The sequence below is a fragment of the Alligator mississippiensis genome, chromosome 5 (genome assembly GCF_030867095.1).
Source record: "Alligator mississippiensis isolate rAllMis1 chromosome 5, rAllMis1, whole genome shotgun sequence".
Taxonomy (NCBI): Eukaryota; Metazoa; Chordata; order Crocodylia; family Alligatoridae; genus Alligator; species Alligator mississippiensis.
This window is the reverse complement of record NC_081828.1, coordinates 200,882,353-200,899,455: the sequence shown is the minus strand read 5'-3', so window position 1 is coordinate 200,899,455 and position 17,103 is coordinate 200,882,353.

Below are 17,103 nucleotides of genomic sequence, written 5' to 3'. Positions count from 1 at the left end.
TCTATTCATTTTAAAAAATAATGGTTTGAATACATTAAAAGGGACTGTCTACGGAACACTCAGTATAATCATTATTATGCTGCTAAATGTTTTCAGACTCAAGGCAAAAGGATTTTTTCACTTTTTGTGGTGGTTACGTGATTAAGTATGTACTGGCCAATATTTTTCATCATATCTTTTTTCCCCTATATTTTTTACATGAAGGAACAAAGAATTCCTCAACATCTATGCTTTAAATATGAACCAAAATTTCCACTGTGTTCTATTTATACAATTAGGAAAGAATAAAATTAATCGGATTTTCACAGACTGGAAATTTTCACCCTTCTGCCACATACACAAGATTAGTGGGAAATCACAAGGTTAGCTTAGTTCAGGAAGAAAAGTAGAGGGTCTGAGATAAGTTTATGGAAGGGAATGGATGACAGAAAGTGGGTGTGATGTGTAGAGTTGTTTGATGTCTCCAGATTTCAGAACAACATGGAGGGTGTGGGCTTTTTCACATGCTTCTGAGCTTTGCTGGTCTCCAGGGGCTGGGAAAGAATTTCCCCCCCTCCTGTTGCTATAGGTGTCAGGGTTTTTTAACCTTCCTCAAACACTGGGTGTTTGATTCAGCCAAGGTTGGTTTCCTTGTCTGAGTTGTGTTAATGTTCCTGCTGGAATGAAAACCTAGTGGTTCCTGGGAAGAAGGTACTACCCCATTGCTCTGGGTCAACTGATCAGCACATTTGGGGTCAGGAAGGAATTTTACCCCATGGTTAGATTGGTACAGACTGAGGGATTTTGCCCTTCTCTGTAGCAAAGGATATGGTCCTCTTCCTAAGATTTCTTGAGTCTATTTAATAAAAACCTTGCAGTAGCAGGACATTGACAGCACCCTCATCCCCCTGCTTTACGTATGGCAGGCTAGGGAAATGGTTCTCAACCTTTTTTGATCCAAGGCACTCCTCCTTAGACTCAAAGCACCCCTCAGAAAATATCAGCTCATAGTTTTCACTCATTTCTTACTATCAAAAAATGATAGAGCAATTCTTTTGTTACAAAGAACTTAGAAAGACCACAATAGGTCAGAATGTTTTTAACACTATGGAATCCTATTTGAATGATGTTTTCTGGGTTTATCTTATGAATCATATTTGCACACCTAACAGTGCTAACCTTTTGTGAAACCCTGCATCATCCTTGAAAGGATCTCAATGCACCCCAGGGTGCTGCAGCACCCTGGTTGAGAATACCTGGATTTGGGTGTTCTTAGTATCTTTGAGCTATGTGCTTTGTAGTTGTGTGATAGGGTTATTTGTGTAATTATATGAAGAGGTTAGATAAGCACTTGTATAAGATGTTTTGGACAAAGATGTTCCTATTTTGAGCACAGGCTGAACTAAACAACCCCCTGAGGTCCCTGCTAATCCTACTGTTCTATGATTCTGTGTTTCTTGACCCCTTCTTGATCTTGAGCACATTGCAAGTATTATTTGATAATTTTAGGTGGGTTTTTAAGCTTCGTTTATTATTTTACAAATATGCACTGTTTAAAACATTCTTACATAAATGTTCTATCTGCCACGCTATGATGATTATCAGAGACCATGAATATCAGAGACTGTGAATATCAGAGACATATTTTAATTTATTTTGTACTTACAAGCTTCTCGCTAGTATTCATCTCTGTAGTACCTGACAGTTTCACAAACATTAATGAACATCAGCGAATCTACACCTATACACATTTCTATTAATCCCATTTTACAGATCAGGTAAATGAGGAACAGAGGCCTTGTCCTCACTAGGAAAAGAGGTATACGCTTATAAAATCAAAACTAGCTTTTAACTCAAGTTAAGTATGTCAAGTTAACTAATACAGGTCAAAACACTAGGTAAGACAAAGCTTAATGGAACCCTTGTAGTTTTATATGAGATAGAAGGCCAAGGCAAACTCTCAGGTCCAGTGTGTAAAGGCTTGTCTACAGTGGCAGTTCCTAGTGAGGACCATGATGAACACACCCTGTCCATACAGGTTGTATTTATGTCTGCAGGCACACTCAAAACCTAGAAATACATTACTTAGGTTGCTCTGGGGTAATCCCTCTTGTGTTCGCTCTCAAATGCTTGCTGTCCAGAATGACTGAAAACAGCTTTTGGAGATGAGCCTGTAGCAGCCGCACTGGTGAATTTTCAGCAGGTATGGGTTGGTGAGGCAGACTTAGCCCTGTCCTTGGTGGGACCTACTGCCACAGCCCTAATTTAACCTGAAGAATATATCTTCTCTTCCTCTTGGAGACATCTCCAGAGCATTTAACAATCTAAATTTTCAGATGTGTTGAACATCTACAACTCCAAGTCAACTAAAATAATAAATAATTGGCCACCTCTGAGAAAGATTTTTCCTAAGGTCATAGAGGAAATCTGAATCAGAACTGGGAATATTTCAGCAGATCTCTTGAATCCTAATCTTTTGTCTTAAACATAATGGGGGTGTGTGTGTGTGTGTGTGTGTGTGTGTGTGTGTGTGTGTGTGTGTGTGTTGAAAGATGAAAGTTTTTGGCTGAATGTTATTTTTGAAAAAAAAAAATCAATATTTGAACCACTGACTATGGAAAATATATGGTGAGCTCTAAATTTATGCAGTCTATTTTCCTGCCAGTTCATGTGTCATTATTGCGGCAGTATCACTGGAATTTGAAAGTATGCACAGACTAAAGAATATGCCTTTTCATGTGGCTAAGCCTGTGTGGTATTCAGCATCTGCAGTGTGTACTGACTAGCAGGATTTGCAGGTACTTAGCACCATACAATATCAAGCATTAAATCTCAAATTCAGTATTTCTGAGTTCTTATGTGATTTTTTGTCATTCTGAGAAGAATCTGTAATGAGACTGCAAATGACAGAGGAAAAGAGTAAATCTTTTAAAGATATGATATACTAATTTTGAACAAGCTCTTTAAAATCCTTTTGCATATGCATAGCTTTTATATACACAAGTAGTCCCATTGCAATCTGGGTAACTGTTTGCAGAACCAGCCCTTTGTTATAAAAGAGTAACAGTAAGCAAAAATTGTGGTCCCTTGATAAATCATCAGTAATACATATCTGAACTATAATATGCCCTTTTCACATCCCTGCCTGCTTCATAACAACACAGGCTACAATGCCATTGTTATGGAAAGGTCTGTCTCCACGCCCTTCTTTCAGGATATGAATCTAGTTCTTTATATACTTGATTTCAGCTCTACCTCAAAGCTCCTACAATTTCAGTGATTAATTGCGCAAAACTGGAATGTTTCCAAGCCTACCCACTTCTGATTGGCTTGCACACTGTTCCTGTGCTCTAGTCATTAGTACAGCATGACCCTGCAGAACTAACTCAGCCATGAAGCAAGTTAATCATTAAATGAGTAGAGTTCTGGAACAGAGAAGTTTTCTCCAGAGTTCACCAAAGCAATTATGTGTTAATTAATTCTCTGCTAGGCATAAAGTAAGACAAATGCTGACAAATGTAGCAAGTTTGATGTTCATAGCAATAATTTCATCAGGGTTTTTTGGGGGGGGAAAGTTGCATCATATGTTGATGTAAATAGTCTTAGCTTACATACCTCCTTTGGCCTCTCATGATATATCTCACTGGAAGCTCTGGCCCTAGAGTAAAAGTTCCAAGTATTTGAAATTTATAGTTAAACCTAAGAGCTATATAACAATTTGGTGCCACCTAACCTTTTCAGAAGTGGGTCTGTAAGAAAACTGCTAAATGACAACTAAATAGTGAATAACCAACATGGTAGGCTCTGGTGTCAATGAATATACAGAACTTTATACAATATTATTTTTCTACAATTCATTTTTTATGTTGAGTTATTTACCATTAAAAGTTATTGATTATAAATAGATAATGTTATAATTTCCAGTGATATCAGTACTTGAGAGACAAAAAAGCCATTTTTAATTTTATATGTCCTTATGTCTGAGTGACTTCAAAATCCTAAGAGTATACCTTATCTTGTATGAAAGCAAATTAGATTGCAAATCCCAGTCTAACATACATAGGGCCCTACCAAATTCACGGCGGAAGTGGGCTGTGCTGCAGCTCCTTTAATTTTGCAGGTTTCCCTGCACACCTCCCCTCTACCCCCTCTGTTAATTGGTAGAGGGGCCCCACTTGTGGCTCCCTCCTGATCAGTGGGGAAGTGAAAACTGATTTTCAACATGACACCATTTTTGCCTCCCTGCTGTTGATTGGCTGAGAGCCCCTGGTGACCCCACTGCTTGCTGCTGACCAGCTTGGAGGCCAAAATGGCACCATGTTTAAAACCATGGTTTTTGCTTTCCTGCTGATCAGGAGCGCTTGCAAGTGTGGCCCCTCTACTAATCAACAGGGGTGGGGGGTGGGGGGGCCTTGCAAGGGAATCTTCAAGATTAAAGAAGCCACACCACAACCCACTTCCACCGTGAATTCGGTAGGGCCCTAGCTATGGCACTTCATAGGGAGGAACTTGATTTCCAGTTTCAGTGGCCAAAGTTATTTTAAACCAATAGCTGTCTAACGTAAAATGCATGAACAGTCCTGTGGAAGAAGGGACCAGAAGTCAGGTCTCTCTTTTCCCAAAGGAGAACCAAAAGCATTAGCTTCAGATGCAGATTCCCTCTAGATTACTGTTGAATTTTGCTATCTAGGCTGAAGATGAAATTGAAAAGAAATAATACACTTAATGCTAAAAATAAAGATGAAAGACAGAATTATAGTAGCTTCCTTGGTTTAGCGTTGAGGAATTAGGACCAATTATCTATGGACAACAAGTCGGCATTTTTTTTAAAGAAACTTGCATGTATACTAATTATAAGCCCTAATGCCTTCCCCAGTTGTTTCATTTTGGCATGAAAGAAGCTGCTCTCAGTCACACCTGTGCCACTACACAGAGTCCAGGACATAATGCCTTTCACATCTTGTTCTCTCTTCAGTATTAAAGCAAAATGTATGTGGAAATGACAGCACAATTAAAGAGCAATGAAAGCAGATTATGATAAAAATGGAGCTCTTCATTAACATTTCGTAATTCCTGGCTTGGAGCGTAGAACAGATGGTAGCATCATTGACCTGCACCCCTAACATGACTAACATATGTTAACGCTTTTATTCTAAAGGAAAAAATTAAATATTAAAACATCCTAATGGTAATGACCACAATCTTGTATACAATCTAAGTATTTTAGTATGGAAAATATAGAGATTATGGTTTCATATTTGTAGATGTAATGACCTATATTTTCAATATATTTTCAATATTTTCATAGATCTAATGACCCATATTTTCAATAGTGACTGGATTTTCTCATGCCTCACTTTTTATTTGCCCACTCTGAGAAATTTCTGAAAACTATGACACTTTGAGATATGTCAGGTTGGTAATTTGAATACTGAGATACCCAAAATCAGATTTTAAAAAATTTGGGGCTCGAAACTGTACTACTGCAAAGCAGTATCCAAACCAAAGCTGATAAAGGTAACATATATATCTCTTTAAAGAACAGATGAAGATGGGATTCAATTTGAACATTGATCTTTCCCTTATTTAAGTAAATTATAAAAATCCTATTGAGTTTAAAGAGATCAAGTCCAAACCGTTATTGTATGTTTAGGACCCTACCAAATTCATGGCGGAAGTGGGCTGTGCTACAGCTCTTTTAATCTTGCAGGTTCCCCCCATGCCCTGCCCCCCAGATGATTGGTGGAGGGCCCCCACTTACCGCTTGCTCCTGATCAGTGGGGAAGCAAAAACCATGATTTTAAACACAGTGCTGTTTTTGCCTCCCCACCACTGATTGGCCAAGAGGCCCTGGCAGCCCTGCTGCTTGCTGCTGACCAGCAGGGAGGAAAAATGGCACCATGTTTAAAACCATACTTTTCACTTCCTTGCCTATCAGGAGTCAGCCACAAGCGGAGCCCCTCCACCAAACACCGGTAGGGAGGTGTGTGTGGGAACCTGCAAGATTACAGGAGCAGCAGCACAGCACACTTCTGCAGTAAATTCAGTAGGGCCCTAGCCATAACCACTAGGGTCTAATGTCATGCTCCCTCTAGCTTGCTCTCCTACAGGCTCTATGACTTTTACATTTTTGGTTTATCATATCCAGTTAAACAGGAAGAGGTACTCATCCCAACCAGTTCCATGTCAGCACACTCTCCTGGGAAGTGGGAGCTATGAGCTTGAGACAATTCAAGCTGAGAAGAACTCAGAATCTATGTCTCCCACTTCCTCGGCAAGTCATCTTGCTATTTGAATATTGTTCAAAAGGTGAACACCAGTGTTGTTTTTGTTTTTAAGGTAAATATACTGCTTTCAGAGAAGAGAGTACGTGCATTCATATTAAGTCATAATGCCTTCTCCGGCTGTTTATTTTGGCATGAAAGAGTCTGTTCCCAGTCACATCTGTGCAACTCCATAGAGTCCGGCATTTAATGCATTTATATTTTATGTGTGTATTAGGGTTGTGCAGAATTTCGCTGCCTGTTTTTTTTCGATGCTGTTTCGACTCGTTTCAAGCTCAAAACAGTGAAACTGAAACTAAACAAAAGGCTTCAAAAAAGCCTTGAAACTTAATGAGGGCAGTCAAAACATTTCAAAAGTTTCAAAATGTTTCGAGTTTCAAATCTGGGCTTGCCTGCAGCTAAAGAGAAACTAAGGAGAGGGAGGGGAAAGAGGGGAAGACTGCTCTCATATTGACTGTGTAGGTGGCCAGTGACTGTGATCCTTCTCTGAAGTCCCTGCCATCCCAATGCTCTAAGGGAGGGATGGAAAAACAGCATAAAAGCATTGTTTGAACGGAGCTTTCTCTGTGCCTTCTCACTTACAAGTGACAGAGGTTTTGCTCTGAACAGTTCGAGGTGCACTCATCTCCTTGAAACTTGGAAGATTTCATGGCCTCAGCAGGGGCTACCATGCCTGCAGTTTCCACACCCCTGTGCTTTAACACATACACAACATGAGTTTTGCTTCTCAGCAGCTTGAGGTGCAGTTTCCCAGAAATCCCTGCACCTATCTCCTTGAAACTTGGCAGGCTTTGTGGCCTCAGCAGGGACTACCATTCCTGCAAGTTTCATCTGAATCAGGCATGAAATGATAAAGTTATAGGCAGTTTTATGCTTCACCATTATAACCTATGGGCAAAATGTTGAAAGAGTGTCAAAACAGAGAAATAGTTCCAACTAAACGAAACAGAACAGTGCTTTTCAAACTAAACAAAACTCAAAACAAAACACTGTCCTGTCAAAACGGCGAAACAGAAGTCGAAACAAAATGGTGCTGTTTCACACAGCCCTAGTGTGTACGCATGTGTGTGTGTGTACACATAAAACTAAGAAGCTATGTGCTACAGTCACAACTTTATTTGTATATCCTATCCCATTTCTTATCCTTTACCTATCTTTGGTCTTTAAGATTCCATATAGTAAGATTCTTTGGGGCAAAGACAGTATTCTAGTGTGTGAAAGGTTTCAGGTTTTGTCCCCACCTCTTCCTGTCCATATTCTCCAGTCTACTTTGCCTCCTGCTTCTCATCTGCCATGACTTGATGGTAATCAGTATGTATTCAGAGAGAGGCTGCCCTTGAGATCAGGATAGACCTTTCCTTGGTGCCTTAGGGCTATTATCATGGCCTTGTTGCCACCCCCATAGCCACCCTTGCCTCACTGATGACTCTCCATCTGCCCCTTTGTAGGGACTCTCCCCCTTATGCTCATTCTCTCTCTACGGAAGATAAGCATTGGGCTCCTCAGGCCCCAACCCTTGTTCAAGCTTCAGCCTTTTTTGGCTACAGCTCCTTTTTCTGTAGCTAAGACTCCTTCATTGCTATTTTATTTCCTGGCTCTCTGGGTCTGAGTCCTGCAGCAGAGGGTGCATGCCAGATACCTCACTCATGGTCTCCACCCCACCCCCTATAGTCACTCCCAGTTCAACAGTACTTAAACTCAATTACAAAAGAAAGAATCAAAACAAAAAGATTAATTTGTTGTTATGAGCTACTTCCAAACCTCCAGGGTTACAGCAAATTTACCGCTGTCTGCACCCACTGAAGTTTCCTTCCCCAACTCCCAGGATTGTTGTCCATGCCCACATCCATGCCTACACCCATGGCCACCACCTGCTGGCTAAAATCTTCCTTTCCACCCATCTCAGAGCTGTGGTTTATACTCCTAAACCCTGCCTTTGTTTGTCACCTGGCCACTGCCCCAAGGGAGAGAGTGCTGTCCAGGTGTCCCCTACTTAGCTTAATGGGCTGACTGGCATCCCCTGCTTTGGAGCCATTCCTGGCTCCTTTCCTGCTCCTGTCTGTCAGGCTCAAGTCTCTTTTGAGCTACCTGCTGTATCCTATTTCCCCTGTGAGTTCCAAAAGTTCAGCTCCCAGGAGGGGTCTGCTCCCCTCTCCTCTCCCTCCGTTGTATACAAGTAACAGGGTTTGGCTTCCCTGTTACATGGAGCAAAGACAGTATTTTCTTATTTGGTTGTATAGCATTTAGCACAATATGGGCATTGTCCCAACTGTCACCTGTGGGAGCAATAATGATAATGACCCATAATAGTAATCTCAAAGCTTCACTGTAACAATGTGAACTGAAGCCAAAGACATGCCAAAAAAAGATTTTTTTGAAATTAAACTGAAACAGTCTTATTTTAAGGAGAGTTAACTTTGAATATGCTCTATCTGTCAATATTCCATGTTCCTTCCTGCTTTTAATTTATTTTATACAGAATTACTTACATCAAGCTTCTTTCACAGAATTCTGAAACATCATGTCTTATCTCCGTAGAGTACTTTAGCTGCTTAAAAGCAAACCGTTTCTATAAACAGTTGTAGTTCAAGCCTGGAAGTCATCTTTCTAAATAAGCCTTACAACATTTCTCCAAGGAAATGCAGGGAATAAAATTAATTTAAAAGCTTCTGTATGTCTGCATGAGAATATTAAAATGAATATTTTAGACATGTATCCATAAGATCTATTTTAAGAGGTATTTTATTTTCCCTTTCCAAGCCTCCTGACCATACCATAACCCATGTTTTCCTATATTTTATTCAGAATTAAAGGAGCATGTTTTCACAAAAAAATTAGATTGGCAAGTCTACCCTATCACTGATGGTAAAAGTGTTCCCATACAACTTCAGCCTAAGGAATCATGCTGGCAAATTAAGAGGTAAAAATAGAGATTAAGTTGTTTATTAAACAGCATGTGATTTAAACAAATCACATTTATAAATGTCTGCCTGGGTTCAACTGATTGCCAATATATCCTCACTTAGGCCTTAGTTTGTCATCTGATGTTCATCACAAATTGGAAAGCACAGTGTGTGAGTCATTTGTCCACTGGCAGATATATTCTTGTGCTGCTTTTAGGATGAACAAATCACTAGTTATTTTTTAAAACATTACTTAGAAAGTTAGAAGGAAGCTCATTAGCTCCGGCAGTTAGGCACTTAACATAACTAAGCCATTAAGAAACAAATGACATGTTTCCCTTGCCAACCACGGTTCTGCCAACCACGGTTTTGAGTATCCACACTTAATATTCTATATACCAATTTGGATACCAAGGTATGCAGTTTTGAGTAACCATGGTTTTCCAGGGCCGTGCATCAGCCTGCCACTTGCCATTTTCCCATAAGCCTTTTGTCTTGCCAATCACAGTTTTGCCAACCATGGGAACTTTCAGAAACCTAACCCCAGTGGTTGGTGAAGGAAACCTGTAATTCAAATAAAAGACTTTCTAACAGCCTTCCCATTCTCCATCCTATTAGAATGATATATGGCCAAGCATTCTTAAATAAATTGATCACTGAAATAATTTTTGCATTGTAGACACCCACACCCACAAGACACTTTCATGGAAGTCAGTGGTATCTGAGGTTGTTATTTGAATCTATTATTAGAGCAGTCAAACAAAGATAATACAAACTTTGTAATTAAACTTGCATATAAAACCAACCCAGTAGGTACTGAGATGCCTGTGGGATTAAGATGCAATGGAGAGATAAGACCAAGTAAGGATGTTAGTATAGTAGTATACTTAGTATAGTAACTGTCCTGAAACATCGAATTCTACATCTCTCCATAAGTCTCACCAACCTGATGTTCTGAGGCCTGATTTCACAGGTATGGAACACAGGTTTCCCAAAACATTGGCTAAAAGTTAATATTACTTTATCAAGGCCCGATGTTCTTCTCACTTATACTTGATGTAAGTTCCTCACCCATATATGCTGTCCTGTATATTTCTGTTTCCTTATCTTCTCCTGGAGCCTCTCTTTACCACCTCTTGCATCCTCCTTTTGCTCCCCTTACATTTTGCCTGACTATTAGCTTTAACTGCTCTATCCCTTCTTTTCTTTTGCCCTGAATATGTGGAATGTAACACATATATTTGGGTTTAAATGCACACACATAAAAGAAAAGACTCTTTCAATCCATTATACATTTTAAAAATCATTACAAATTAAAAAAAAACAACTTTTTCTTTACACATTCAGCTATCAAATATAAAACATATTACAAACCAAATAAACGTCTCACCTTCACATTCCTCAAGCAAATATCACTTGGCTCAGAAATCTGGGCTCTGAATTATGGCTTAAATGTCAACAGATTTAGACTATATTTAGAGTATTTCAGATCAACATGGAGAATTAATTTCCAAATTGAGGGCTCATACAGAGAACACAACATCAGCAACTCATTCCCATATATGCCAAAATAATTTCAACTTCAGCATCTCCGCTGAGCTCCTGTGGCAGCATGTTACAGATATATGGAAAAAGTTTCCATAGTAGACTAGCTTCAGGTAATTTACAACTTTGTAGGTCAAGACCACCACTTCAAACGTTACCGACAATGCAACAGACAGGCAGTGCCACTGGTAAAGTGTTGCTGCCATGCTCACAGCAAGATACTCCAGTTAACAAGCAAACTGCTGCATTCACCTTCCAAATAGATTTGAGGTGCTGTTTCTTACAGAGTGCAATGGAATATCTAATCTCAGAATAACAAAATCAGGGATCACAGTAGTAAAGTATGCAACCAATTTGGTGGCCGAATCTCCAAATCTGAATCTAATCAGAGGACCCTTTAATGTCTCTGAATTGAACTGGAACCCTCCGAATCGATTTGGAGAGATTTGGAAAGATTTGGCAATTTGGACAGAGAGATTGCTTTAAATATTTTTTCTGCATACCTCTGGGTAGTAGGGGCTTGTGAGTGCTGTGATGCTGGGGTGTATGGAGCATCCCACAGAAGCACGGGGGGTTCCCCAGAGTACTTGGTTGCAGACCCAGAAGTGGAACAGAAGCACTTCCGGTCCACTTCCGGGTCCGCCGGGGAGCACGTGGGGTCCCCCCCTCCCCAGCTCAGTGGCTAGTGCCGCCTTGGTCTGGGGGGGTACCCAGGGTCCCCCTACAGCCAATCGCCAAGCCAGGGAGGTGCAGGGGGGTCCCCTAGCGTGCTTCCCAGCGGACCCACAAGTGGACCAGAAGTACTTCCGGTCCACTTCCAGGTTTGCCACCGAGCACATGGAGGGCCACCTCCCCCTCCCCCCCTCACTCCTGTGGGTTGCTCCATCCACCCCAGCATCGCAGTGATCACAAACTGTGCCTGCTACCTCAAGGTATGTAGACAAAACTTTTAAAGCTGTGTCTGTGTCTGAATAGCTGATTCTCCAAATCAGCATCGAATCTTCAGATTCGGTTTTGGCCAAATTGAATCAGGGATAGTGATCCGAATCAACTAATCAAATCATTGTCCCTGATTCAGGCTGAATCTGAATCGAATAGGGCCCATTTCACACACTCCTAATTGCTGGGAGTGCATCTCTGCAAGCAGAGAACCCCAACTTTTTCACTTCCAGATACGTGCTGAGGAAATTCTGGGAGCGCATCTCTGGAGCTAGGGAAAGCTGGGATGCCCCAGTGTGGTACACAGTCACAGGGTTGGGACTACCGATCAGCTGATTGGTGGTCTTAGCCCAAGGACCACACCAAAATTATCTTGACACAGTGCAGTCGCAGGGCTGTGACTGGCAATCAGCTGAATGGAGGCTCTAGCCCCTGATCCACACCAGCGTCTCGGCTTCCCCTGCTCCCAGAGATGTGTCTCTGGGATCTCTGGAATCAGGGAAAGTCAGGGTTCCCTGCCTGCAGAGGTATGCCTCCAGCAGTGTCCAGGGCAAATCTCTGGAACTAGGAAACCCCAACTTTCTTTGTTTCCAGAGACTTGTCCTGGAGATGGTTGAGGAACATCTCTGGAAGTGGGGAAAGCCAGACAGGCATTCCCTGGGCTTGAGGGGTCCAATCCTGTGCAAGAAAACCCAGGACATACAGAACCAGACCCCACAAACCCAGGAAGTACCTGTCCAGCATGGGTGACTGGTGCCACCTTAGTCAGCCAATCTTGATGACTGGGTGCTACATCCAGTGCTTGCCGGGGGGGCGCCAGTGCTCCCACCTGCCCATTGCCTATGTGGGAAGCGCAGCTTGACAGGGAGTGCACCAATGCTCTCAGGGGGTGCATGTGCACCGCCATGCACCCCGTACGTGTTGCCACTGCTGTCTAGAGTGGTAGGAGAGACACTATTTGCTGCTGCTTTGTGACACCATAAAAATTTGGTGGTAGACCTTTAGGAGTCCTATGATAACCTTGCTGTCAAACTCAAGGAAACACATTTAAGGAAACCAGATTTATGTGCAATGAAGTAGAAAGCAATTGTTTGGAAGCAATCAACAATTTTTTTTACTGATGCAATATATACTTTGAGTTTGCCTTCTACACAGCTGGGCTTTTTTTTTTGGAAAAGCTACAAAAAGTGTTGTTTGGAAAAATGTGAGAAAAATAATCCCAGGAAATAAAGGTTAAACCTAATGGGTACCAATTATGGATGACAGGGACCAAAGATATATAATATTTCTAAATAAGACTATGTATTCATCAGAGCCACTTCACACCCCCTTGATCTGCACACTCAGGTTTCTTCATGAACTGATCTCATTGTCCATATCTAGAACAGATGTGAAAAGTTTGCTGCTTGTATGGCCGCCTCTTTCCCTGCTCTCCGCTGTCCATAAATAGTTCTCTGCAACCAGAAACCCAAACGGTGGGTGGGGAGAAGGGAGAGAGGGGAAATTTTTTTTTAAAAATAAGAGGGAAGAAAAATGTTTATCCGTTCCCTACTAAGCCTTCAAAATGTTTCTGCAACCACTTGCCCATCCCCTCAAAACCAAGGCAAGACCCCTACTAATGTTGTATATCTGGTTATCTAATGGCAGGTGTAAACATTACACAAAGAATTCCATTGTCAAGTGCTTCAGAGTTATTCCTGTTCATCCAGGGTCATTTCTGAGGTGGAATGGAACAATTTGAAGAGCCTTAGTGGCAGGTGACATCTGTCCCCTCACTTTTTGGGGCACTTTAAGGGCACTTACGGCATGCCTACATGTTGCCCTATGGCAACGTTCTTACTGCGGTGTGCTTTCATACTTCCTTTTAGACATGCATGACTGGTGCCTCCTGAGTCTGGGGGAGCACAATTTGTGGGCGGGCCTGGGGGCAGGCCAAAAGCCCCATGTCCACTCCTATACTTCTGTGCCTCCTCCCGCAACATGCCGCCAGCCCACACAGCAAAAAAACTGCTTCAGGGCTGGGGGGGAGGGGCACAACACACCATTACCCTGCCCCTCCCTGGGCCACTCTTCCCCCCGCCCCCCACAAGAGCTCCAGGTTTCCCTTTCTCCCAGCAGCAGGAACAGCACCTCTGCTAGGGATCAGAGCACACTCTTTACAGGTAGGGAGGGGCCATGTGGGTGAGGAGGTGAGGCAGCGCTCTGGTTGGCCAGAGCTCTCTCTGATGCTCCAAGCTCCAGAGTGCTGTCAAGGAGGGCAGGGCTGGGTAGAGAAGCAGAGCGTGGTCCCCAGCCATACAATCGGGACAGAGGGGATGAGCTCTGCATCTGGCCCCGTCCTGAGCGGTGCCAAGTTGGGGTGCATCAACGGGCCCCCCAGCACTTTTGGGAGCCAACCGGGGGGGGGGGTGCATGCCCCCTTGTGCCCCTTTACCAGTCATCTGTGCTTTTGGAAGTACTAATGCACAGCAGAGTAAGTGCCCATACTGTGCTATACACATGGCACACGGTTATTTTTAGCAGCTACTTCTCTGTAGAAGCATGCTATAATGGTGGAGCGTGGTACCACAGCAAAGTAGCTGCTGGTTATGTGTAGACACCCATGGATGCTACGTTGCCGTAGTGCATAGCTATGGTGACATAGTGTCACATGTAAATGTGCCCTTGAAGTGCCACAAATGTTATATTCATAGATGCTCTTATTGATTAGTGCTTCCTACTTCCAGGATCACCTTTCCTGTTCCTGTGCAGAATGGTCATAAAAGTGATTATTTGATTAGCGGTTTCTTTCAGACTACGTAGACCATTATATCATTTAGGGTCTGAACAAACTCTGTTGAAAGAAAGACTCTTTTCTTTTACTTCAAGAGGAGTTGGACTGGACCCTAATTGATTTATTTCATTTAATGATTTATTTGACTACATAGTTACTGAAATGTTTACAAAAACGTTCTAAGGGTAGCAACAGGCCCCAATTCAATTGAAGCTTGCAAAAGTGATACTCACTCAGTAAAATTATTAGCATGGTGTATAAAGTTCACTCGAGAAAATAAATGGTTTCCCACTATCCTGCAGAATCCATTTTCTAAAATATTAAGTAAACTGGCTTGTTTGTCACTTGATTTTATTTCTTTTTGTGTGCCTGTCCTAAACAGCCTACACCAGTGCTTCCCAAATTTCCCTCAGCATGACCCCATTTCCTCAGTATGGCCCCTCACTCTCAACTTGCAGCCCCCCTACCCCACCCCACCCCACCCAGGTACCCCTAACCCCTGACCCACAGCCCCCTGGCCCTACCAGAGCCCCTTATTCCCAATCCACAACCTCCCACTCTTCCCAAGTGCCCTAGGGCCAGGGCCGACAGCCCCCTAACCACCCACCCCAGCAGTGCTTGAGCCCTGGCTGCTGCCCACAGGAAACAGCAGCTGCTGAGGCCAGAGCACGAAGCCTGGCTCCCTGCCCTCCCACCCCAGGTGGCATGGCCAGAGCAGACCCCTTGTTGGGAGAGAGAATGTAGGCTGCCTGCTGCAAGGTTGGGGCTCCCTGTCCTGCTGCCCTTCCCCTTGGCCCCTGCAGCCCAGCAGGTGGGACCTTTGGCATGGGACAGAGCGCTGCGCCGTGACCCCATCCACTGATGTTGCGACCCCATTTGGGGTTGTGACCCACAGTTTGGGAAACACTGGCCTACACACTGCAGAAGTACTTTGTAAATTTTTGTAAACACAGAAATAAATGATGATTCTGAAGTTTGTACAGAGGCAAAAAATCCTTGCCTTCAGAAGGAAGTCTGCTAGATTCATGTTTCAATATAGGTTCTTTACTTGTCTATGCGTTCATCCACACACATCTTACTGTGAGACTGATGCCTAAAATAACAGAATTCAAGATTCTTTGTCTTACCTGTAAAGGTTGGTCATAACACTCACATCTTAAAAGGCTCAGGAAGCTCTGATTTCCATATATTTTAAAATTGTAGTGATTTCATTAACATTTGCAAAAAATCTTTGAAAGACTGAACTCTCCCACAATACTCTGACCATTTCTAGTTTCAGACAGCTCAATGAAGCTGCTTTTCAGGGCCATTACTTTAAGAAAGAAATGTATCTGTGATTTAAGATGGAAGTATAGACGCTGATATTTTCTGAGTTGGGATCTGAAAGCCTACATCTCCTGGATGAAATATTGAAGTTCAAGTGTTTACAGTTGTGAAGTTACATCTGTATTTACTCACCTAGGGAAATATGATCTTTGACCAGTCAGAGATGGGGGCGGGGCTGCTGTGCTGCACCACAAAAATGATGACTGGCACCACACACAGACCACAAAATTGGGAGGCAGCTGCCCTGAACTCAGTAGGTCCCTAATTAGTTGAGATGTTCAGATAGTCAAAGAATAGGAATCATTATTTTTCACTACTGTTGAGTTCCTGAATGCTAATGATATTTAATTACTGCTTATTCCTGCCATCTAAATAGGAAGACAATGAATGCACATGTAGGATGTGAGACTATTTTTTCCAAAAGGTGATATTCTGCAACTTGGGAAAGAAGATCAATTAGCGTTCCCATAGAATCCTGCTTCTTACTGCTGAAGTAGCAACTCTAGTAATATACTCCCGTAAATCATACACACAAGGAAAATAATTGATTGGGGAGATGGATCCCACTGTTCTAATATAATAAATAGCAGTAGAGCATCAATGGTTACTTTGTTACAGTGCCACAATAGGGGCACTACATAATGTAGTTGAGGAGCACTTTCATTATTAGCCCCAATTTTCAGACATACATAACTTCTTGATGAAATTTGTTGTTATTTCACCTACTTATTCCCAGCCCAAAGTAATTTTAAAGAAAAGTTTGACAAGATTTTATATATCTGTTTTTAAAGGAAAAAAGTGAATCGTCAATTATTGTGATTTAGAAAATAGAGACCCTATTTCACTTGCTGCTTTACCTCTTCTGTCCCTCTAAAAATTAGGGCATAAGGGACTTGTGGGTATATTTGCTCTTTCAGTGTCTTTATTTTTAGTTTTCCAAAGTTTCCAGTTGGTATAAGCAAAGCACACCCAGCATTTGAACATAAATCAGTAAGATTATGTTGAGGCCTATAGGGAAAGGTCATATTTCCCTAGGTGAGTAAATACAGATGTAACATGGATTTTAATCATGCAAATATGTGCTACATTTTAAGTCTTTTCCACTTTTGTATTTTTAAGTCAATTCAAGTAAATTCAACACAATGTCAAAAATTTTAAACACAAAAATCAGGATATTCAAAGTTATGATTTCCCAACATAATTGGATTTTAGTTACCCTGAAAATACTGTACCATCTCTTTTTAATAGTGTGCTTGGTTAATTTAGAACTTTGTCGTAAAATATAAAAAGGCATGAACATACTCTCACACACGTTATTGCAGTTTGGCTTCATAGTTTATTAACAAAACTTCAC